This window comes from Aquarana catesbeiana, linkage group LG10 (assembly GCF_042186555.1).
Source record: "Aquarana catesbeiana isolate 2022-GZ linkage group LG10, ASM4218655v1, whole genome shotgun sequence".
NCBI lineage: Eukaryota > Metazoa > Chordata > Amphibia > Anura > Ranidae > Aquarana > Aquarana catesbeiana.
Genome location: NC_133333.1, coordinates 161,124,035 through 161,146,608, shown reverse-complemented (window position 1 = coordinate 161,146,608; position 22,574 = coordinate 161,124,035). Strand labels below are relative to the sequence as shown.

Sequence of the window (22,574 nt, the reverse complement as noted above, 5' to 3'; positions counted from 1 at the left end):
CAATCACTGAGCAAATGATCTGCATATCGCTGAATAATTAGCAAGTTAGAAATTCTATAACAAATAACTGCAATTTTCTTAGCAAGAAATAGCAAAAAAAAAGGAGGGTTGTTGCAAATAAACCACCCACCAGTCTAATGCCCTGTACACACGATAGGATTTTCCGACAGAAAATGTGTGATAGGACCTTGTTGTCGGAAATTCCGACCATGTGTGGGCTCCATCACACATTTTTCATCGGAATTTCCGACACACAAAGTTTGAGAGCAGGATATAAAATTTTCCGACAACAAAATCCGTTGTCGGAAATTCCGATCGTGTGTACACAAATCCGACGCACAAAGTGTCACGCATGCTCAGAATAAATTAAGAGACAAAAGCTATTGGCTACTGCACCGTTTATAGTCCCGACGTACGTGTTTTACGTCACCGCGTTCAGAACGATCGGATTTTCTGACAACTTTGTGTGACCGTGTGTATGCAAGACAAGTTTGAGCCAACATCCGTCGGAAAAAATGCATGGATTTTGTTGTCGGAATGTCTGATCAATGTCCGACCGTGTGTACAGGGCATAACTGTAAAGCAGGTCTACCACTGAAAGACTAACACCACCTTTTACACCAGGTTACATGTGACACCCATTTTCAGGATGTCACGTGTAACATGGCACCAAGGCTCCAAAGCCACACAGCCATATCATAAATTCACAGACATCTGTGAGTGAAAGTAACAGGGTGTTTTTCAGCAAGAAACAGTTCCTGCACCTCCAGCACTGAATGTATTTAACGACTTCCCGCCCAGCCTATAAGAGAGTGACGGCCGGGCGGTGGTTCAGTTATCCTGACTGGGCGTCATATCACATCGCGGCGATTTGTGGTGCGGTGTGTCAGTCTGACACACCGCTACACCGATCTCAGTAAAGAGCCTCCGACGGAGGCTCTTTACCACGTGATCAGCCATGTCCAATCATGGCTGATCATGATGTAAACAGGAAGAGCCGTTGATTGGCTCTGACAGATGCGAGTAGAGGAGAGCCGATCGGTGGCTCTCCTGACAGAGGGGGTCTGTGCTGATTGTTTCTCGGATGCCCACACTGGACCACCAGGGAAGCTGCCAGGACCACCAGGGAAGCACATAAAATGTGGATGGCCAGGTACATCCCCCATGGCCATCCACATGTGCAAATTAATGCCCAATCGATGCCAATCAGTGCCCACTATCGGGCACTGACTGGCACCATTATGGAACAAATGAATTCAGTGATGCCCAGCAATGCCACCCATCAGTGTCATCAGTGCCACCCATCGGTGTCCATCCGTGACACCTATCAGTGCCCATCTGTGCCCATCAGTGCCCACCTATCAGTGCCCATCCATGCCACCCATAAGTACCCACCAGTGCCGCCTATGAGTGCCCATCAGTGCCACCTATGAGTGCCCATCAGTGCCGCATACCAGTGCCACTTATCAGTGCCCATCAGGGCCACCTATCAGTGCCCATCAGTGCCACCTCATTGGTGCCGCCTTATCAGTGCCCGTCAGTGCAGCCATATCAGTGCCTGTCATTGAAGAGGAAAACTTATTTACAAAAAATTTTAACAGAAACAAAGAAAAACTTTTTTTTTTTTTTTTTTTAATTTCCGTTCTTTTATTTGTTGCGCAAAAAATAAAAATCGCAGAGATGATCAAATAACACCAAAAGAAAGCTCTTTGATTGGGGGATATTTGTGGGAACAAAATGATAAAAAATTTGTTTGGGTACAGTGAAACTTGACCACGCAATTGTCATTCAAATTGTGACAGCGCTGAAAGCTGAAAATTGGCCTGGGCAGGAAGATGTATAAGTGCCTGGTATTGAAGTGGTTAATGGCAAAAGGTGCTGGGGTGCTGGAGTCTACTGTTGCTGTTGTTGGCTGCAGGGGGACCTATTGTCACTGATGGTTTCTATTGTTGCTGGGGAGGTCTATTGTTTCTGGGGGTGTAAATTGTTGCTGTTCATCTTCTTCAAAGATAAACTCCAGAAGTCAATCTGGGAACTGCTGTTGCTGTTTAGGAATGCTGCAACCATGCAAGTCAGAAAGTCCACAGTTTACCCTTACTATAACTTCTAAATATTCCACTGAAGCCATATTTTGGGCTTGTTTACACTTGTGTTGATCAGTAATGCCGTCCGCTTTACCATGCATTTTTTATGTGTTTTTGATGCTTTTGTGATCTGTTTTTGAAGTTGTTAAAAATAAGCGGTTGGGTTGCGTTTTTGTCAATGCCGCACATAATTGTTACAATAGGGAGCGGGTGAAGGTGTTCACACTGCAGCGTTAGTGTTGCTTTGCTTTGCGGCGAGGCAAAAATAACGTTGCCTGCAGAGTCGGGCAGGTGCTGACGCTTGGCAAATGACTCCATTCAGGTCTATTAAAACACACCACAACCGCACCTTAAATGCACTATAAACTAGTCTATGGCATTTACAGTTCGTTTACGGTTCGGTTGCAAAGCGTCAAAAGTGATCATTTCCCATTTTAGTCTTGTAAAAAAAACAAAAAAACAACACACAAGGCATTTGAGAAGTCTTGCCTGATGCAACATGAACGTCTGTACAACACATCCTAAATGCTCATTAAAGCTATGGGTGCGTGCATAAATGAGCTTTTAACCTACCTTAAAATCTAACGCAAGTGTGAAATAGCCCTAATTAAGCTTCTGTGCTGGCCCCAAGCTCTGCTTATTCTCTACCACTCAGTCCGCTCATTCTGGTCACCACTCGCCTCCCACTATACTGCACCGGTGCTACACACTACATGAGTGAATGAGCGGGACTTTACTTTTTTGAGTGAAGTTACTGTTTGAATTTTCAAAAAGGTTTAAGATTTGTGATATGTAAGATATGTAACAGTCATAATTGTTTCTTTCTATATACAGGAAATGCTTTCAGCTTAGAGAACAACAAACTTATTGTGTTATCAGCCAATTTTGCCCCCCCACGGGCACCACTATTATGGCACATGCACAGAGGTACACACAGGCTCCGCCTGGCCTGGTGGAGCCTGTGGGTATATCTGCACATGTGCTGGTGATTTACTGCTCACACACACAAAGACAGTGAGGGTTTTAGACTTCCCTGGTTGCAGTCTTTGCACATGTGCAGGAAACCCCACATGCACGCAGATACCCGGGGACCTGGCGCATGCACAGATATTCCACAGGGCTCTCTCAGTATTTGAGCCCTGCAAAATATCTGCACAGTTGTAGGGAACTGGGAGCATTTTTCACCTGGGTAAGAATTGCGGAAGTGTTATTTTGCAGCACAAATAAAGTTGTTTAAAAACAACAGTTTTTTCGTGCTGTGGGGCAGCACCGCCTTCTTTCTCGCCTAGGTGAGAATTTTGTTGCGCACACATGTGCAGACGTGCTGAAGGGCTCTCCTAAGCTTAGAGACATTCAGCACATCACCACACGCACAGGTTCCCAAGTGCAAGCGCACAAGGATGGTGCAATAAAAGAAGTCCAGGATCTCTTTTCCTGCACATGTGTGAGGATGCCTGGCCTTCGGGATCTGGTAGAGCCCTTTAGATGCATCTGTGCTGGCCAATCAAAAATGGTGGCATCTGTAGAGGGGAGGTAGAGCAACGATTGAGGGGACTGAAGTTCCTCTTTAGGTTGCAAATATTCCTATATTTGAAACTGCACACAACTTTTTACTTTTGCATTTTATAGTTTCTCAACGATTATACTCTAATTATATGGATTTGCTATGTATTTTGCAGGTATTCCTGCAAACATTCTGTGATTAGGTCTCTTATTTCATTAGTCTTCAGCAATTTGATAGCTTACCAATTGTCTGTGTACAGTAATACATTCCTTCTGTGTATGCTATATTGTAGAGACTTTGTCTTATGGCTGAATATGTACAACATAGGTGCATGTCTTTGTCACCGCTGATATTGTTACTTTATGCCAATCTCACATGGTAATGAAAACTCTTTTTATTTAAAAAAATACCACAAAATTAACACTTTAAAATAATTGCTATAGTTTTACTTTAGTTGTCAGAAAAATATGTGAAAAATAAGATTACATTTTTTGTTATGGTTTTTGCTCTGTGCCCATTGTATCTCTTTGTGCGTACAGTCTATATTTAGAAAAAAGGGCCAATAGACATCGGGGGACACTTGTCCAAACTGGCTGAAAATTAGTTGCATTGATCAGAGATAATCAGATGTTTATGGGACATCAGTCACCGTTGCTTGATTGGGAGAACGGTGATTGAACGGACTAGAAAACCTTGCCTCTCCTGTTAATTGTTCTCCCCCTACAAGTTGGTAGCCGAGGTGTCTACAGCTTGCATGTCACACCTCTCTCTAAAGACACAGACTCTAAGCACAAATTGGCAATTGACAGTGATGCCCGAGGACAGCCGGATTGTGCCCGCATGTCTGACTGCCGTCTAATGTATCTGATAGCCTCCAGTTAAGTAATAATTGGAGTTTGGCTGGAATCCTCATTTCTTGTATTTCCGTTGGCCTTTGCTTCCTCCTCTGGGATGGTAGCTTCAATCATCAGACCAGAAGATATGTTACAAGCATCACCTTTTCTCCGATTTGGGAGAAATGATTTCTATGCAGTGACCAGCTCATGAATTATTGATGCGATGCTGTACTGTGACAGATCTAAGCAAAAAATAAAAAGAATGTGCATTTAGATCATTACTATGCTCTATTTTATTGCTAACCTTCAACAATATATTCAATTAAAGTGGACCTGTCAGAAACTTTACAAGCTTGCTTGAATTAAAATATATCTATAGTCAAAATGTAAAATCATAAATTCTTTTCCACATTGTATTTCAATTATTTCCAGCCTACTCCTATTACTCTGAATGATCTTGAAGTTTGTACACTTACTTTGCAAAGTTCCCACATATTTACTTCCTTGAATTCTATTCTCTATCCCCTATGAATAGGCACTACTGTGTCACGCATTTCACAGAGCCTGTCTTCTGTACTACAGACATACCTCCCAACGTTTTGAGATGGGAACAAAGGACATCCATTAGCAAAAGTATGTAGTTATAGGACATACCCCTTGCCTTGCCCCCTTAAAGGAGAATTATACAAAAAAATATTTGTTAAACCCACAAGTGACTTTTTACCACTACTCATTTATACTGGCTTTTGAAATTTGTGTAGCACCCTGGGGTTTTTGTTCAGGGAGCTCCTCACAAATGTACTTGCCAGCGGTGGTTACCCTGGTTGGTTGTTGGAGATTCATTGATTTTTCCCTAAGCGTGGCCTGGTTGTACTTTTCTCTTCTACCACTGGGTGGCGGGGCACTTAGTGGTATTAGATATGAGAAGGGCAACTCGAGGTAAGGTTATGGGTATATAGGGTATCTCAGCCAATGGGCAGGGGTTTTCTTGAATCCCTTTACCTGCTGGGAGAGCCTATTTATTCGGGTGGAGTCAGGCGATCTATGTTCTGTGCCACCTGGACGGCTGTCTGGGTGGACGTGTGTCATGTGCCCTGGGCTGCTAGGTTAGAGATTTGTCTATCCCGGGGGCATGTGGCTGCCAGGCTGTGTGAGGGCCTATCCAGAAGTAAGAGAGCAGCACAGGGTTGGGATTGCGGCTTGTAGTCCAACCAAAAGTGACGGTTCTGACGGCCGGAGGACCTGTCAGTGGTCGGAGGTAGAAGGGAAGCTGTCGCCACAAAGCTACCAACCAGCTTATTGCCACGGACCACAGTGAATAACTGAAGCAAGTACCGGAGTAGCATTCTCACCGAACAGGCACGGTGGAAAATCGGGAAACTTCAGGCGGTGATCAAGTCAGGGACCCAACCAGCGGAGGTGACGCTTGCAGAGCAGCCTTGTGAGTCAAGCTAGGGACCGAGCCAGTCAGCAAGGGTGAAGCTTGAGAAGTATCTGGAGTGCCAAGCTAGGGACCCAGCAGGGAAGCTTAGGTGATGCTTGAGGGAAATACCGCCGCAAAGATTGGAGGAGCTCAAGGGATTCAGAGTTAGTGAATCAGAGGGTCTAGTGAGAGACTGGGAGCTCAGTGGAAGAACTACAAGAGGCAGTTGTAGTGAAGCTGGAGGAACTGTTACGTTTGTGTTAGGAACTGTTAAAGACTGTTGCCATAGGAGACAGCATTCCTGCATGTGCAGATGTGGCGCTTTGCTGGGGCGTTTCCCTGCACGGTTATCCTCCTATTGAAGTCTTGGAGTCTGCCAATTGAATCTACAACTACTTAAGGGTGTCCTGGCCCTAACCCTCTTTCCCCCAAAAATATAAAAAGGACTGTTAAGAGAAAAAAAACCTCTTTTACATCCAAGAAGTGTCTGGCGCCCAATAACTTTGTCCACCCTGCACCCACTATGCCTCAGAACCTACCACATACAGAAGGATGTCAGCTATCTTTGGCCTGGAAAGTTCTCATTAGACTGGACAAGGCCAGAGACCTTGCTATATTTGCAAATGTGGCTATTTAGAAATTTGGATAAAAGGTTTGGCACTGTGAAACACGTTTTGAAAGATAAAATTGTGCATTTTATATACAGTGGAACCTCGGATTGCGAGTAGCGCGGTTAACAAGCGTTTTGCAATACGAGCACTGTATTTTTAAAAATTGTAACTCGGTTTGCGAGTGTTGTCTCGCAAAATGAGCACGATTCAGGCCAAAGCGGTATGCAGTACTGCTTTTGGCCTGAGGTGGCGGGGCGCCGGAGCAGAGCCGAACGTCACGTTTGGAAATGCACGGAAAGGCCCGAGTACAGCACGGCTGACCTCGGCAAATCTCTGGTAGGAAGTCTTTCTGAGGTTTGCCGAGGTCCGCTGAAGTGTCTTCGGCCTTTTTGGCCGTTTCAGAGGCTCTCCGGCGCCCCCCGCCTATGGCCGCATGCAGTATTGCATCCCATTGAAGTCAATGCGGAACAAATTATTTTCGTTTCCATTGACTTCAATGGGAAAACTTGCTTTGATATGCCAGTACTTTGGATTACGAGCTTACTCCTGGAATGGATTATGCTCGTAATCCGAGGTTCCACTGTACAACTATACAGAGCAGACCAAAATGAGGGACAAGTACGGAGGAAAGAGGGACAGAGGGACTTTCAGTCTAAATCAGGGACAGTCCCTCGAAATCAGGGACAGTTGGGAGCTATGTTACAGAGGTACTGAGAGGAAGAGTTTCAGGAGGTGGAGTAGGGTTGCCACCCGTACGGGATTGACCCGGACAGTACGGGTTTGGCAACTTGTGCCCGGGTTTCTGTCCCCTGGAAACCCGGGCACAACTAATATCCAGTGCCTCTGTCTGTGTCCCGTCCTCCGCCCCATAGCTCTGTATTTATTATGTGGCCGGGGCGGCTGTGCGGCGCGTGCCTCTCTGCTCCATATCACAGACCGCCGGTGTAGCCTGTCTGTGTAAGAGGCGAGCAGCCGTGAGCTCCGACCGACCTCACGGTCCTCATCTCATGGAGCCTCGGCCTCGCCCTCTTCCTGCTCCACGACAGCTGGAGACCGTGGGAGATGAGAGGTGACAGGGGAGCCCGAGACCTTGTCAGCACAGCGGGATGCGGGAACCCAAAAGTATGATCGCAGCAGCAGCCCCCTCCTCTCTGTCAGCCCCCTCTCTCCTATCTGTCAGCCCCCCCTCTCCTCTCTGTCAGCCCCCTCTCTCCTATGTGTCAGCCCCCCCTCTCCTCTCTGTCAGCCCCCCTCCTCCCTGTCAGCCCCCTCCTCTCTGTCAGCCCCCCTCCTCTCTGTCAGCCCCCCCTCCTCCCTGTCAGCCCCCCTCCTCTCTGTCAGCCCCCCTCCTCTCTGTCAGCCCCCCCTCCTCCCTGTCAGCCCCCCCTCCTCCCTGTCAGCCCCCCTCTCCACTCTGTAAGCCCCCCCTCCTCCCTGTCAGCCCCCCTCCTCTCTGTCAGCCCCCCTCCTCCCTTTCAGCCCCCCCTCCTCCCTGTCAGCCCCCCTCTCCTCTCTGTCAGCCCCCCTCCTCCCTGTCAGCCCCCCTCCTCCCTGTCAGCCCCCCTCTCCTCTCTGTCAGCCCCCCCCTCCTCTCTGTCAGCCCCCCTCCTCCCTGTCATCCCCCTCCTCTCTGTCAGCCCCCCCTCCTCCCTGTCAGCCCCCCCTCCTCCCTGTCAGCCCCCCTCTCCTCTCCGTCAGCCCCCCTCCTCCCTGTCAGCCCCCCTCTCCTCTCTGTCAGCCCCCCTCCTCCCTGTCAGCCCCCCTCTCCTCTCTGTCAGCCCCCTTCTCCTCTCTGTCAGCCCCCCCTCCTCTCTGTCATCCTCCCTCCTCTCTGTCAGCCCCCCTCCTCTCTGTCAGCCCCCCTTTCCTCTCTGTCAGCCCCCCTCTCCTCTCTGTCAGCCCCCCTCTCCTTTCTGTCAGCCCCCCTCTCCTCTCTGTCAGCCCCCTCTCCTCTCTGTCAGCCCCCCTCCTCTCTGTCAGCCCCCCTTTCCTCTCTGTCAGCCCCCCTCCTCCCTGTCAGCCCCCCTCTCCTCTCTGTCAGCCCCCTCTCCTCTCTGTCAGCCCCCCTCTCCTCTGTCAGCCCCCCTCTCCTCTGTCAGCCCCCCTCTCCTCTCTGTCAGCCCCCCTCTCCTCTCTGTTAGCCCCCTCTTCTCTCTGTTAGACCCCTCCTCTCCGTTAGCCCCCTCCTCTCTGTTAGCCCCCTCCTCTCTGTTAGCCCCCTCTTCTCTCTGTCAGCCCCTCTTCCTCTCTGTCAGCCCCCTCTTCTCTCTGTTAGCCCCTGTTAGCCCCCCTTCCTCTCTGTCAGCCCCCCCTTCCTCTCTGTCAGCCCCCCCTTCCTCTCTGTCAGCCCCCTCTTCCTCTCTGTCAGCCCCCTCTTCCTCTCTGTCAGCCCCTGTTAGCCCCCTCTTCCTCTCTGTCAGCCCACTCTCCTCTCTGTCAGCCCCCTCTCCTCTCTGTCAGCCCCCTCTCCTCTCTGTCAGCCCCCTCTTCCTCTCTGTCAGACCCCCTTTCCTCTCGGTCAGCCACCCTCTCCTCTCGGTCAGCCACCCTCTCCTCTCTGTCAGCCCCCCCTTCCTCTCTGTCAGCCCCACCTTCCTCTCTGTCAGCCCCCCCTTCCTCTCTGTCAGCCCCCTCTTCCTCTCTGTCAGCCCCCTCTTCCTCTCTGTCAGCCCCTGTTAGCCCCCTCTTCCTCTCTGTCAGCCCCCTCTTCCTCTCTGTCAGCCCACTCTCCTCTCTGTCAGCCCCCTCTCCTCTCTGTCAGCCCCCTCTTCCTCTCTGTCAGACCCCCTTTCCTCTCGGTCAGCCACCCTCTCCTCTCTGTCAGCCCCCCTTTCCTCTCTGTCAGCCCCCCTTTCCTCTCTGTCAGCCCCCCTTTCCTCTCTGTCAGCCTCCCTCTCCTCTGTCAGCCCCTCCCTCGGTCAGCCCCCTCTCCTCTCTATCAGCCCCTCCCTCTGTCAGCCCCCTCTTCTCTCTGTTAGCCCCTGTAGCCCCCCTTCCTCTCTGTCAGCCCCCTCTTCCTCTCTGTCAGCCCCCTCCTCCTCTCTGTCAGCCCCCCTCTTTCCCTCTGTCAGCCCCCCTCTCCTCTCTGTCAGCCCTCCTTCCTCTCTGTCAGCCCCCTCTTCCTCTCTGTCAGCCCCCTCTTCCTCTCTGTCAGCCCCCTCTTCCTCTCTGTCAGCCCCCCTCTTCCCCTCTGTCAGCCCCCTCTTCCTCTCTGTCAGCCCCCCTCTTCCTCTCTGTCAGCCCCCCTCTTCCTCTCTGTCAGCCCCCTCTTCCTCTCTGTCAGCCCCCTCTTCCTCTCTGTCAGCCCCCTCTTCCTCTCTGTCAGCCCCCCTCTTCCTCTCTGTCAGCCCCCTCTTCCTCTCTGTCAGCCCCCTCTTCCTCTCTGTCAGCCCCCCTCCTCTGTCAGCCCCCCTACCCCTCTGTCAGCCCCCCCTTCCCCTCTGTCAGCCCCCCTCCTCCTCTCCCCTGTCCCCCCATACTACACCAGGAGACCTCCCCCACCCCCCAAAATTACACTGGGAGGCTCCCCACCAAACATTACACACTACATATACACTATATTGTACATTACACACGCCTGCACTATATACATTATATTGTACTTTACACACACCTACACTATATTGTACATTACACACGCCTGCACTATATACACTATATTGTACATTACACACTCTGTACTATATACACTATATTGTACATTACACACACCTGCACTATATACACACTATATTGTACATTACACACCTGCACTATATACACTATATTGTACTTTACACACACCTACACTATATTGTACATTACACACGCCTGCACTATATACACTATATTGTACATTACACACGCCTGCACTATATACACTATATTGTACATTACACACTCTGCACTATATACACTATATTGCACATTACACACGCCTGCACTATATACACAATATATTGTACATTACACACCTGCACTATATACACACTATATTGTACATTACACACCTGCACTATATACACTATATTGTACATTACACACCTGCACTATATACACACTATATTGTACATTACACACCTGCACTATATACACACTATATTGTACATTACACACCTGCACTATATACTCACTATATTGTACATTACACACCTGCACTATATACACTATATTGTACATTACACACCTGCACTATATACACTATATTGCACATTACATACACCTGCACTATATACACTATATTGCACATTACACACGCCTGCACTATATACACACTATATTGCACATTACACACGCCTGCACTATATACACACTATATTGTACATTACACACCTGCACTATATACACTATATTGTACATTACACACGCCTGCACTATATACACACTATATTGTACATTACACACGCCTGCACTATATACACTATGTTGTACATTACACACGCCTGCACTATATACACTATGTTGTACATTACACACGCCTGCACTATATACACTATGTTGTACATTGCACACGCCTGCACTATATACACTGTATTGTACATTACACACGCCTGCACTATATACACTATATTGTACATTACACACTCTGCACTATATACACTATATTGTACATTACACACTCTGCACTATATACACTATATTGTATATTACACACTCTGCACTATATACACTATATTGCACATTACACACCTGCACTATATGCAATTGGTTACACCCACTGTTCACCGCTGCGCGTGCCACATTAATACTCCCCTAGGGCACACAGAGGTGTCCCAGGTATTTTACAATCTCATTGTGTATGCTACAAAAAAATGCCAAGCCCCGCTGAAGTGTTCGGGTTTGGCTCGAGGAAAAGGTGGCAACCCTAAGGTGGAGTCAGTACAGGAATCTCAGCTTGCAGGCAGCAAGGAACAATGGGATATGTAGTCCTTAGAAATGGAAAATAAACAGCAGAGGAGAAGCTAAAAAGCATGCAGGCAATCCAGGAAGTTGTGGAACGAGATGGCAGACAGGTAGTGCTCACAACATAAAAGCAGATTTTTAAAGTAAGCTTATACTGGATTGTCGGAAATAACCATTGCTTGTATTGTTATTATAATGCTGACTTCATAAAATGAAAGTGTACTTTGTAACCATAGATTTCCTATTAAGCCCAACTCTGGACAAATAAAAAAAATGATCACAGCCCCACAGCACAGATTAAAAGCTTGATTTGTCTGAGGGAGAGAAGAAACATTATTTGCACGATCCTCCGTTCTTCTTACAGGCAGCGCTCTCTGACTGTCCCTCGGCGTCCTCAGAGCTGTGGACCCTGCTCTGGTCTTGATAATGTCACGACCCCTTATGGGTGGAGCAAGGGGGTGCAGATGCTGCTGGGACTGGTCTAGCTGCAGGGATTAGCGGAGGATTGGGTAAGTGTATCTCCTTTTATTGTTCCCCTAAACATAAATGAGCAGTTAGCCTTGCATTTTGTTGGCTCAGAGTTGGGCTTTAAATTTCACCATTAAAAAAGCAGTTGATGAGCACATCAGCTATCTGTGTCTAGGTAGAGTCGGTAAAGGCCTGTTTACACCTATGCAGTATAATACACCTGTTATACTGCACAAGAGCACACATGCATTGTTTTAATTGGTGCCTTTTCAGATACCTGTGCTATGTTGCGGTATGTTTTAAAGAGTGATTCCGCTTTTGTTAAGAAAAAAACATTCCCCTCTGGGTGATCTATGTGCATTACAGGGATTTCAACATTGTATCTTAGATCAGACTTCTGGGAGAATAAGTAAGCCAATCACACAAGCAGGAAATGACATACTTGGGGGAGGTTTTCTGCACAGAACGCCTCCAGGTAGCCATATTACATTGCATTTTACAGAAAATTACAGAGCTGCAGATTAAAAAGGAAAGGTAATTCTTAACTCCTTCAGATCCGCGCTATAGCCGAATGACGGCTACAGCGCAGATCTACTTTGCCGGGTGGCCGTCAATAGACGTCATCCCCTTTGCACGCTCCTCGTGCGCCACCTGCAGGGCGTGCGCCCTGTGATCACCAAGTCAATGAGACTCGGATGATCACAGATCGGTGTAAGGGGTCGATCCCGGCCCCTTACCATGTGCTCAGCTGTCAGCCAATGACAGCTGATCACGTGATGTAAACAGAAGATCGGTAATCATTTTTTTTTCTCCTCACGCTAACAGCGTGAGGAGAAAAACAAGCCGGTCACCGGCTTCTGTGCAAGGGACATCGGTCCCAAAGAGGAAGAGGCACAGCTGCTTCATCTGTGCCAACCAGTACTGCCTGCCAGTGCCACCTGCCAGTGTCCACCAGTGGTGCAAATCAGTGCCTCATCAGTGCCACCTCGCAGTGCTGCCCATCAATGTCACCTACCAGTGCCGATCAGTCATCACTGCCACCCATCAGTGCCCATCACTGCCACCTATCAGTGCCCATCAGTGCCAGCTATCAGTGCCACAAATTAGTTCCCTTCAGTGCCACCTATCAATGCCCATCAGTGCTGCCCATCAGTGCCACCCATCAGTGCCCACCAATGCCACCTATCAGTGTCCACGAGTGCTACCTATCAGTGCCCACCAGTGCCACCTATTAGTGCCCATCAGTGCTGCCTTATCAGTGCCCATCATTGCAGCCTCATAAGCGTACATCAATGAAGGAGAAAAATTACCTGTTTGCAAAATATATTAACAAAATATGAAATGGTTTTGTATTTTTTTTTTTTCATTTCGGTCTTTTTAAATTTTTTTAACAAAAAATAAAAAACCCAGAGGTGATCAAATATATATTTGTGGGGAAAAAAAAAAATGATAACAATTTCATTTGAGTACAGTGTTGCATGACCGTGCAATTGTAGTTCAAAGAGTGACAACGCTGAAAGCTGAAAATTGGTCTGGGTAGGAGGGGGGTTTAGGTGCCCAGTAAGCAAGTGGTTAATAACATTCATTGAAATCAATTGAAACACCTAAAAATGTCTGCAAAATGCACATCAGTGAGGGGCAATGGTGTCAGTGGGGTTTTTGTGCTGCTTGAGTGAAGCATTCTGGGAGAAGGATGTCTTCAGTCTGCTGTAGCATGGAGGAAGCACATCTCCCTCTCGCAATTATCGCTCTGTTCATTGTAATATTCTGTTAGGTCGGATGGTAAGAGGCAGCAGGGGAATATTGATGTATGTGCGTGTGGTGAATTTTTACATTGTCGGGTTGCTGGATTAGTGGCAGCAGAGGGACTAAGCTGTGTGTGTGTGATGGATTTTTACACTGGCTAGTCACTGACAGTGGCAGCAGCCAGCACAGAGCTGATTGGTGTGAAAACATCGGAAACAATAGATGCTGACTAGATGCCTGAGCAAAGATGGCACCAACCATCTTGAGAACAAGGTATAATTATTGTCAAAGACAGTACTGTGTTCTCTTTGAGATGTAGTAAATACCTATAAGTGTTGAAGTTGCATATTACTTAGCAGTGCTTGTTTTAGAATTAAAAAATATATTGGAAGCTATCAATTTTCATAAGCATTCTATTGCCTTTTAGTTAGTTTTATGTACAGTATGTCAACATAAACGGTTTATCAATCCATGATAATGATTTTTACAGTAGATCAGTGTTTCTCAACCCTTTTTCCTTCAAGGCACCCTTTAAAATAATGCAAAATCTTGAAGCATCCCATTCTAAAATGTAAAAAACAAAACGAATAGTTTTATATAACACAGCAACATCCATACATGTAGGACACCAAACATTAGAGGTGATTTATTCTTCCAAAGCACACACACCTTTGCACACTGGTACTGACTAGTATTCCAATGTTTTTCTTCTCCCTCTCTCAGCTAATGTGACCCCCAGTGCTGATGGAGAGGAGTATGGCAGGAGCCAGGGATACACAAGGATGCTTTGCAGGCGCCCAACGTCCTCGCAATTTTATTCATTTTGGCAAGACACCCCCTGAAGAAACCTGAAGGCACCCTGGTTGAAAAAGTCTGCAGTAGAACTAAAGGCAACTACAATTAAAAAAAAAAGCTAGAGAAAAGGAGGGTTTTTATCAACCTTAGTTTTTTTGCCATCTAAAAAAAATGGGACACTCTGTCCAAATCTAAACAAAAAAAAAAATCTGTCTTGTATTTCATATAGGCTTGTACTTTTGGTGCTATTCTAAGTACAGTACTACAATACACTTAATTTTTTATAGACCTATTTATTATCTTTGAACACATTTTGTGTTTCCAGAGCAATGTGTGAAAAAACAGTGATCATAAATCAGCAATTTTTTCTGTTTTTTTTCAAGCCTGACCTCTGGCTCAATGTTTTGTGATTATTGATCAGAACAGGACAAACTGTGATTTATTTATGATGACAGTAATTTACTACCGAGTGGAAATGAAAACAATTGAACGTTGTTGTTTATCATAAAGGGCTAGTAATGGAAAAAAAGCCACACATGGAAGATCTCAGGAGCAGAGTTTATGGTAAATATTTTACTACTTGGGTAACACTGGGGGGGGGGGGCTTGAACTCTTTTTCTGCAGATGCCATAACTATTACAATGGCAGCACTGACATATAAAAAACAAAATTACAGGCCACTGTTGCCACCTCTCTCGAAGTTATTTGGTTGTTCACTGATCTCCCTTGTGTAGTATTAACACAGAAGCGCTCAACTGTGAGCACTTCCAAGTTCAGAGCTGTCAAACCCTGGCTGTTCTTGCCAGGGAAGACGTCTACTCAGCACAGTCTGTGCTTGGTTAGCTTAGGCAGAGTGAGCAGATGACATCAGTGGACTAATCCTCTGATCTCTACTTAGAAAGATATGTTACCTGCTATCAATGAGGGGGATCATGAGCCTCCTTGTTATAACAATAAAGTTAAGTTAATAAAGAAAAAGCTTATTAAAATTAATAAAACAAAAAAAAATGTAAAGCCCTCTGACCTCCCCCATACGTACACACACAAACAAATCACGGTTGTGCCACGCATATTCAGTATTATTCCACATGCTGAAGTGGGAACATAATTCTAGGGCCATCTTTCAAGGTGAACTCTTAACTGAAGAGCTGTAAAAGTCTTTAAACCAGGGCCGTCTTAATAGCATCATGGGCCCCTGGGCAAAGTAATGCACTGGGGCCCCTACCAGCTTGCCCCAATTTACGCACCTAATTTCCAACAATAAAGTATAAATAGTTGATAGAATTAAACCTATATTCATTAGTACTTTCAATAAAATCGATTTTACAAAAGGAAAATATTCCATAAATCAAAGACTAGACAACGCAAAGGGCACAGTACAGGGGGACGGGGGTCAGGAGGGACAATACTGGGCTCAGGAGGGCACAGTATAGGTTCTGGGATGCTTCCCGGGACATGACCATATCAGGACAGTTTAGTAAAAAGCATGACTGTCCCAGCAAATCCGGGACAGTTGGCAAGTATTATGTAATGCAGGGATATGCAATTAGCAGACCTCCAGCTGTTGCAGAACTACAATTCCCATGAAGCATAGCAAGACTCTCACAACCACAAGCATGACATCCAGAGGCAGAGGCATGATGGGACTTATAGTTTTGCAACAGCTGGAGGTCCGCTAATTGCATATCCCTGATGTAATGCAAGATTATTGTGGGGCCCCCATGTAACTGGGGCCCCTGGGCAGAGCCCAGGAGTGCCCTTGCATTACAATGACCCTGCTTTAAAGTATTGCATATGGAGCATTTTGGTACTGTAGTTTTTTTTGCTGATTCACAAGAACTATTTCCTGAAAATATAGATTTATTAGACAGTAGCACAAATATCATGTTACAGAAAAAGATTGCAACTACCCCCATTTTATTCTACGGGGTCTCTGCTTTCAGAAAATATATTTTGGTGGTACATGGCACATGCATACTTACATTGGAAAAAGCTTGGCCATACCTAAACATCAGCTGCCTGTAACTCTGAAATACCTCTTTATTGCTTAGCAGTTTTTTACATGTTGAAAGGATAGTTCACCTTTACAAAAAAACTTCCTATGCAGAAAAGGGATGTTTATAGATTAAAACAATCTGTGCAGCTCTGACTAAAGATGAATAATACACTTCCTATAGGTGGAAGCCATTTACATACCTTATGAGGCCTGACTGGAATACTCCCAGGACATTTCTAAATATTCCGAGGACATTGCTGAGTAGTGATGAGACGAACACCCCCTCTTCGGTTCGCACCAGAACTTGCGAACAGGCAAAAATTTTGTTCGAACACGCGAACACCGTTAAAGTCTATGGGACAGGAACATGAATAATCAAAAGTGCTAATTTTAAAGGCTTATATGCAAGTTATTGTCATAAAAAGTGTTTGGGGACCTTGGTCCTGCCCCAGGGGACAAGGATCAATGCAAAAAAAAGTTTTAAAAACTGTTGTTTTTTCGGGAGCAGTGATTTTAATAATGCTTAAAGTGAAACAATAAAAGTGTAATATTCCTTTAAATTTCGTACCTGGGGGGTGTCTATAGTATGCCTGTAAAGGGGCGCATGTTTACCGTGTTTAGAACAGTCTGACAGCAAAATGACATTTCAAAGGAAAAAAAGTCATTTAAAACTACTTGCAGCTATAATGAATTGCCGGTCCGACAATACACATAACAGTTCATTGATAAAAACGGCATGGGAATTCCCCACAGGGGACCCCCAAACCAAAATAAATTAAAAAATGACATGGGGGGTCCCCCTAAATTCTATAACAGGCCCTTCACGTCTGGTATGGATGTTAAGGGGAACCCCGGCCAAAATTTTTTTTTTTAAATGGCGTGAGGTCCCCCTCAAAAACTATACCAGACCCTTCAGGTCTGGTATGGATTTTAAGGGGAACCCCGTGCCAAAATTTAAAAAAAATGGCGTGGGGTCTCCCCAAAAATCCATACCAGACCCTTATCCGAGCACGCGTCCTGGCAGGCCGCAGGAAAAGAGGGGGGGATGAGAGAGTGCCCCCCCTCCTGAACCGTACCAGGCCACATGCCCTCAACATTGGGAGGGTGCTTTGGGGTAGCCCCCCAAAACACCTTGTCCCCATTTTGATGGGGACAAGGGCCTCATCCCCACAACCCTTGCCCGGTGGTTGTGGGGGTCTGCGGGCGGGGGGCTTATCGGAATCTGGAAGCCCCCTTTAACAAGGGGACTCCCAGATCCCGGCCCTCCCCCCCGTGTGAAATGGTGAAAGAAAGAAGAAGCATTTAAATAAAGGAATTGTCAAAAACTGTCTCTTGTCATTTTTAACATTTTTGACAGTTTTTTTGTGAAATGGTAGGGGTACTTTTGTATCCCCTTACCATTTCACAGAGGGGGGAGGGCCGGGATCTGGGGGTCCCCTTGTTAAAGGGGGCTTCCAGATTCCGATAAGCCCCCCGCCCGCAGACCCCCACAACCACCGGGCAAGGGTTGTGGGGATGAGGCCCTTGTCCCCATCAACATGGGGACAAGGTGTTTTGGGGGGCTACCCCAAAGCACCCTCACAATGTTGAGGGCATGTGGCCTGGTACGGTTCGGGAGGGGGGGCGCTCTCTCATCCCCCCTCTTTTCCTGCGGCCTGCCAGGTTGCGTGCTCGGATAAGGGTCTGGTATGGATTTTTGGGGAGACCCCACGCCATTTTTTTTTTAATTTTAGCTCGGGGTTCCCCTTAAAATCCATACCATACCTGAAGGGTCTGGTATAGATTTTGAGGGGGACCTCATGCCATATTTTTTTTTTTTAATTTTGACCGGGGTTCCCCTTAATATCCATACCAGACCTGAAGGGCCTGTTATGGAATTTAGGGGGACCCCCCACGTCATTTTTTTAAAATTTTGGTTTGGGGGTCCCCTGTGGGGAATTCCCATGCCGTTTTTATCAATGGACTGTTATGTGTATTGTCGGACCGGCAATTCATTAATAGCCGCGAGTAGTTTTAAATGACTTTTTTCCTTTGAAATGTCATTTTGCTGTCAGACTGTTCTAAACACGGGAAACATGCACCCCTTTACAGGCATACTATAGACACCCCCCAGGTACGAAATTTAAAGGAATATTACACTTTTATTGTTTCACTTTAAGCATTATTAAAATCACTGCTCCCAAAAAAACGGCCGTTTTAAAACTTTTTTTTGTAATGATCCTTGTCCCCTGGGGCAGGACCCGGGTCCCCAAACACTTTTTATGACAATAACTTGCATACAAGCCTTTAAAATTAGCACTTTTGATTTCTCCCCAAACACCCTAAATTGTTCTCTGTTCGGCGAACGGGCGAACAGCCAATGTTCGAGTCGAACATGAGTTCGACTCGAACTCGAAGCTCATCCCTGTTGCTGAGTGAGGCCTACTCATCACTGCTCACCTCCACCATCACAGGAGTAAGCCCTTTCTCTGATTCAAACCCCCTCACATACCCTTTCTCTCCTCTGATGTAGTAGTTCTGAGCTCAGCATTTCAGAGCTCACTCCTGTGATGATGGGGGTGAGCAGTGATGAGTAGGCCTCACTTAGCAACATCCTGGGAGTATTCCAGTCAGGCTTCAAAAGGTATGTAAATGGCCTACACTGATAGCAAGGGTTTTATTCAACTTCTGCACAGTTTATTTTTATCTACAGATGCTCCTTATCTGCATAGGCAGTTTTGTGATAAAAGTGAACTATCCCTTTAAACATATTTAGCCTGGCCCTACATTGGGGGGAAGAAAAGCAGAACTAAAGGCGCAGATGCTCCTCTCCTTTCCAATGATCTGACATCTGTGAGGTCCCTGGCTGGCACTGGCATCTTCTCCCCAACTTATTCTGCTGCCTTGATTGGCTAGCGTGGGATGACGTAAATCCCATGCATGCAAAGGAGTTCATCTCGGCACATTGGCACTGTGCTGGAAATTTAATCTGAGACACGCATTCTTAGTTCAGTGTGTATTGTAGAGAGGACTGCGAGCAGGCAGGTAGGTTTATTTTAATGCCGAAAAAACTCTTGCTATAAATAGCTTTCCTGTTTATATGATTTAGTAAATTTGTATTTAGTCCTGCTTTAAGTAAAGCATTTACAACACTTTTCTGATGGGATGACCCCTTTAAACACTGGGCACCTAATTCCCAAAAACCTTGTGACTGTTTCATGCACGTTATTGACACATGCACTATGTTCAGATAATTCTTATATGTGTCGCCTGAAGATTATGTCCCTATTGCTGCAACAAATTCAGAAATTATTACTGCAGTTCCTAGATATGGAAACTGACAGTAAATAAGACCAACTATAGGTTGGCATAGACACAGGACAGTTCTGCTTTGCTGCCTCACACTATGCCCTCCCTACCTTTCACTCTTCTGCCTGATGTGTGCCTGATATCTGTACTCTGATCCCCCCAGGCTCCCTCCCCTCACCTCTCTGTGGGCTCTCATATGCTCAAATCTCTCATATCCCTCCCTCTATGGTGCTCTATGGCCCCAGACCCTCTGAGGCTCTTATACCTCCCAACTTTTTGAGATGGGAATGAGGGCACCTATCAGCAAAAGTATGCAGGCATAGGACACACACCCTTAAAGGAGAATTGTACAAAAAACAAGATTGGTTAAACCCACAAGTGCTTTTTTACCACTACTATTCCTTTATATTGGCTTTTGGAATTTACAAATGCAGTAATTTAGAAATCAGATGAAAGGTTTAGTGCTGGAAAGCACTTTTTGATAGATAAAAAGTGCATTTTAAAAACATCTATATAGATCAGACCAAAATGAGGGACAAATGAGGAGGAATGAGGGACAAAGGGACATTGCTCCAAATCAGGAACAATCCCTCGAAATCAGGGACAGTTGGGAGCTATGGGCTCTACCCATCTATGACAGATAGAATGTCTTTTATACTTTGTAAATCACCATGTAATGTGTTAGTGCTAAATATATATAAGAAATGTATTATATTATTTTTCTTCATCTTGTCTATATCTGTTTAGGGGATAAAGCTTGGCCAAAACAGTACAGAACTCTGCTACTGCCATAGTACATTAGCTGAATCAGAGCTTAAGGGGTCAGGTTTGTGACATCTGTGCCGGTTCAGTTTGCGTTCTCATTTTGACCCTGGAGAGTGGCGAATCCATGATGGCTCTTTGGCCATCTGGATGTAAACAGACTTTTCTGGGTTTTTTTTTTTTTTTTTTTATGTTCCTTGACAGATTTAGAGGTAGGTGGGTTTAAACAAGTCAGTTTACATCCACTCGCCCAGAGACCTGCATGGAGCTTCCAATGAGATCTGCCTAATAAACTGACATGGAAAAGTCCCAATACTTATTCTATCATTGTCATAGCCACCTACACCAATGCCACAGTATATTTGAGGCAAACCCTGGAAGGGAGATTGTCAGAGTTTGCTGTAATATCCACTCATTCCCATTGCACTTCATGACATACGAAATTAGCAGATCAGAAAACAAGTTTTGACAATGGCATTAACTCTTTCTGAACCCTTATTGGAACCAAGTCTTTGTGTCAGATGGAATTCAATCATAACATTGCACACCTTAGGTTGGCCAATTTATATATATGATAGAAAAGCAAGAAATAAAATGAATTTCTTGGTCTGACAAAGGTTACCATCTTTTCTTAAGTCCTCCATTATTATGATGGACAGAGGGCCGGGGGAGCATAGCTGGGACCTAATGAGGCAATTCAGTTAGTAATAAGAGATATTGTATGTGCTGTTTGAGCAGGGCTGAACCTTAAAGCCTTGTGAAAACTAGAACAGCTCTGGGGATTGAACTTGATAACATAATTGGATTCCTTCAGTCTTCCTCTCATCACTGGTATGTTACTATACCAAGCTTTCCTTTCTGTCTGTTCCCTCCCCCTTTTCCTTCCAAATATCCCTGTTTTTCAACTTATGTTTATTTCACTTTCCTTTTAAGTTCTGATAATGTCTTGTTTTTCTTTTTTTTTTATTGAAAAAAAAAATTACCATTTTTTTGTCACTTTGCCTCTTTTATCATCTTTGAGCTGTTAGAGGATTGTGGTAGACGGGTTGCCTAGCAACCTCTCCTCCTCTTAGCTGCTTCAGATCCAGAGTCTGAAAAAAAAATAAAAATCACCGCTTGGGGAGATTGTGTTTCAGCACAGTTCACAAACCCAGGCTGGGTAAATGCTCTGTGTGCAAGGAAAAGGAAAACTATTCTTCAGCAGCATCATGCCAAGCAGTGATTTTTTTTAACCTTTTCTTTCATACATGCAAATGTTTTGCTGTCTGTTAGCTTTAAAGAAGAATTCCAGGTTTGGCAATTTTTACATCCAGTAGTTGCATTAGTCCATCTTGAACCAATGTAACTATGTATATGCCATACCTGTGGGATCCCACTGGAAGCTGGAAATCATGACTGCTGTGAAGCATAGGCTAAGTCAATATTAACTTTAACCATGCCTTGCCCCAAAATGACACAGAGGCTGATTAAATTGGAGAAAGGCAAGGCGACAGCTTTATTGAAAATTTCAAACATAACAAATAACCAGTGCTAGTCACAGTTAAACCGCGAGCTCATGTAAACAATAACGTGGCAAAGTCTAAAAGGCCTGTCCTCACCATGAGTGCCAAACAGGCATTAGACTCACCCCAAATTCAACTTAAGTTCAGCCACCAATAAAGCTGTGACAGGGCGCGTGGGCAGGCAACTCTTCTAAAGGCTGAATTTCCTCAGGTCAGTGGGACACCTCAACATAGCCTTTTTCTAAAGTTCAAGCTTCACTCCTTCTCCTCACGTCCTTGTAGCCACTTTACCTTACATCCCTGGTGGAGCCACTTAATCTCTCTGCATTATTAATTCAATGCCCACTGTATAGCCATGCTTCCCTCAGTCAAGCCTTCCTCTCTCTAGGGGGTTTGAGGAGCCTTCACTTAAATAGATACTGCTACTCTAGTGATCTCCATTTGCTTGCAATGCTGGCCTGCTGCATTGTGAACACAGAAGGTCAGCCGCTCAGCACAGATGCCATTCAGACAATGCTTTGCATTTTCTCAATGAATGCAGAGCATTCTTTGATTTGATGAGCTGAAAAGCATGACACCAAAAACGAATGCAGCTACCACATCTAAGGACTGGTAAGCTGCAATATATGCAAGGTCTGACCAGAAAAAGTCCAGCCGTTGTTGACATAACGAGAACAG

General features: G+C 45.7%; 1 protein-coding gene across 2 annotated transcripts in view; it reads left to right on the top strand.

Annotated features, from left to right (window-relative positions):
• The window catches only part of LOC141110987 (synaptotagmin-1-like), a 390,027-nt gene that overhangs the window by 101,796 nt on the left and 265,657 nt on the right, over positions 1 to 22,574 (top strand). Inside the window, exon 1 of one of the 2 annotated variants that reach the window (XM_073602859.1) lies at positions 19,308 to 19,368. The exons of the other annotated variant lie outside the window; for it this stretch is intronic. The gene's annotated coding sequence lies outside the window, so the exon portion shown is untranslated. Of the gene's footprint in view, positions 1 to 19,307; positions 19,369 to 22,574 lie in introns of those variants that run through there. 2 annotated transcript variants of the gene reach the window in all.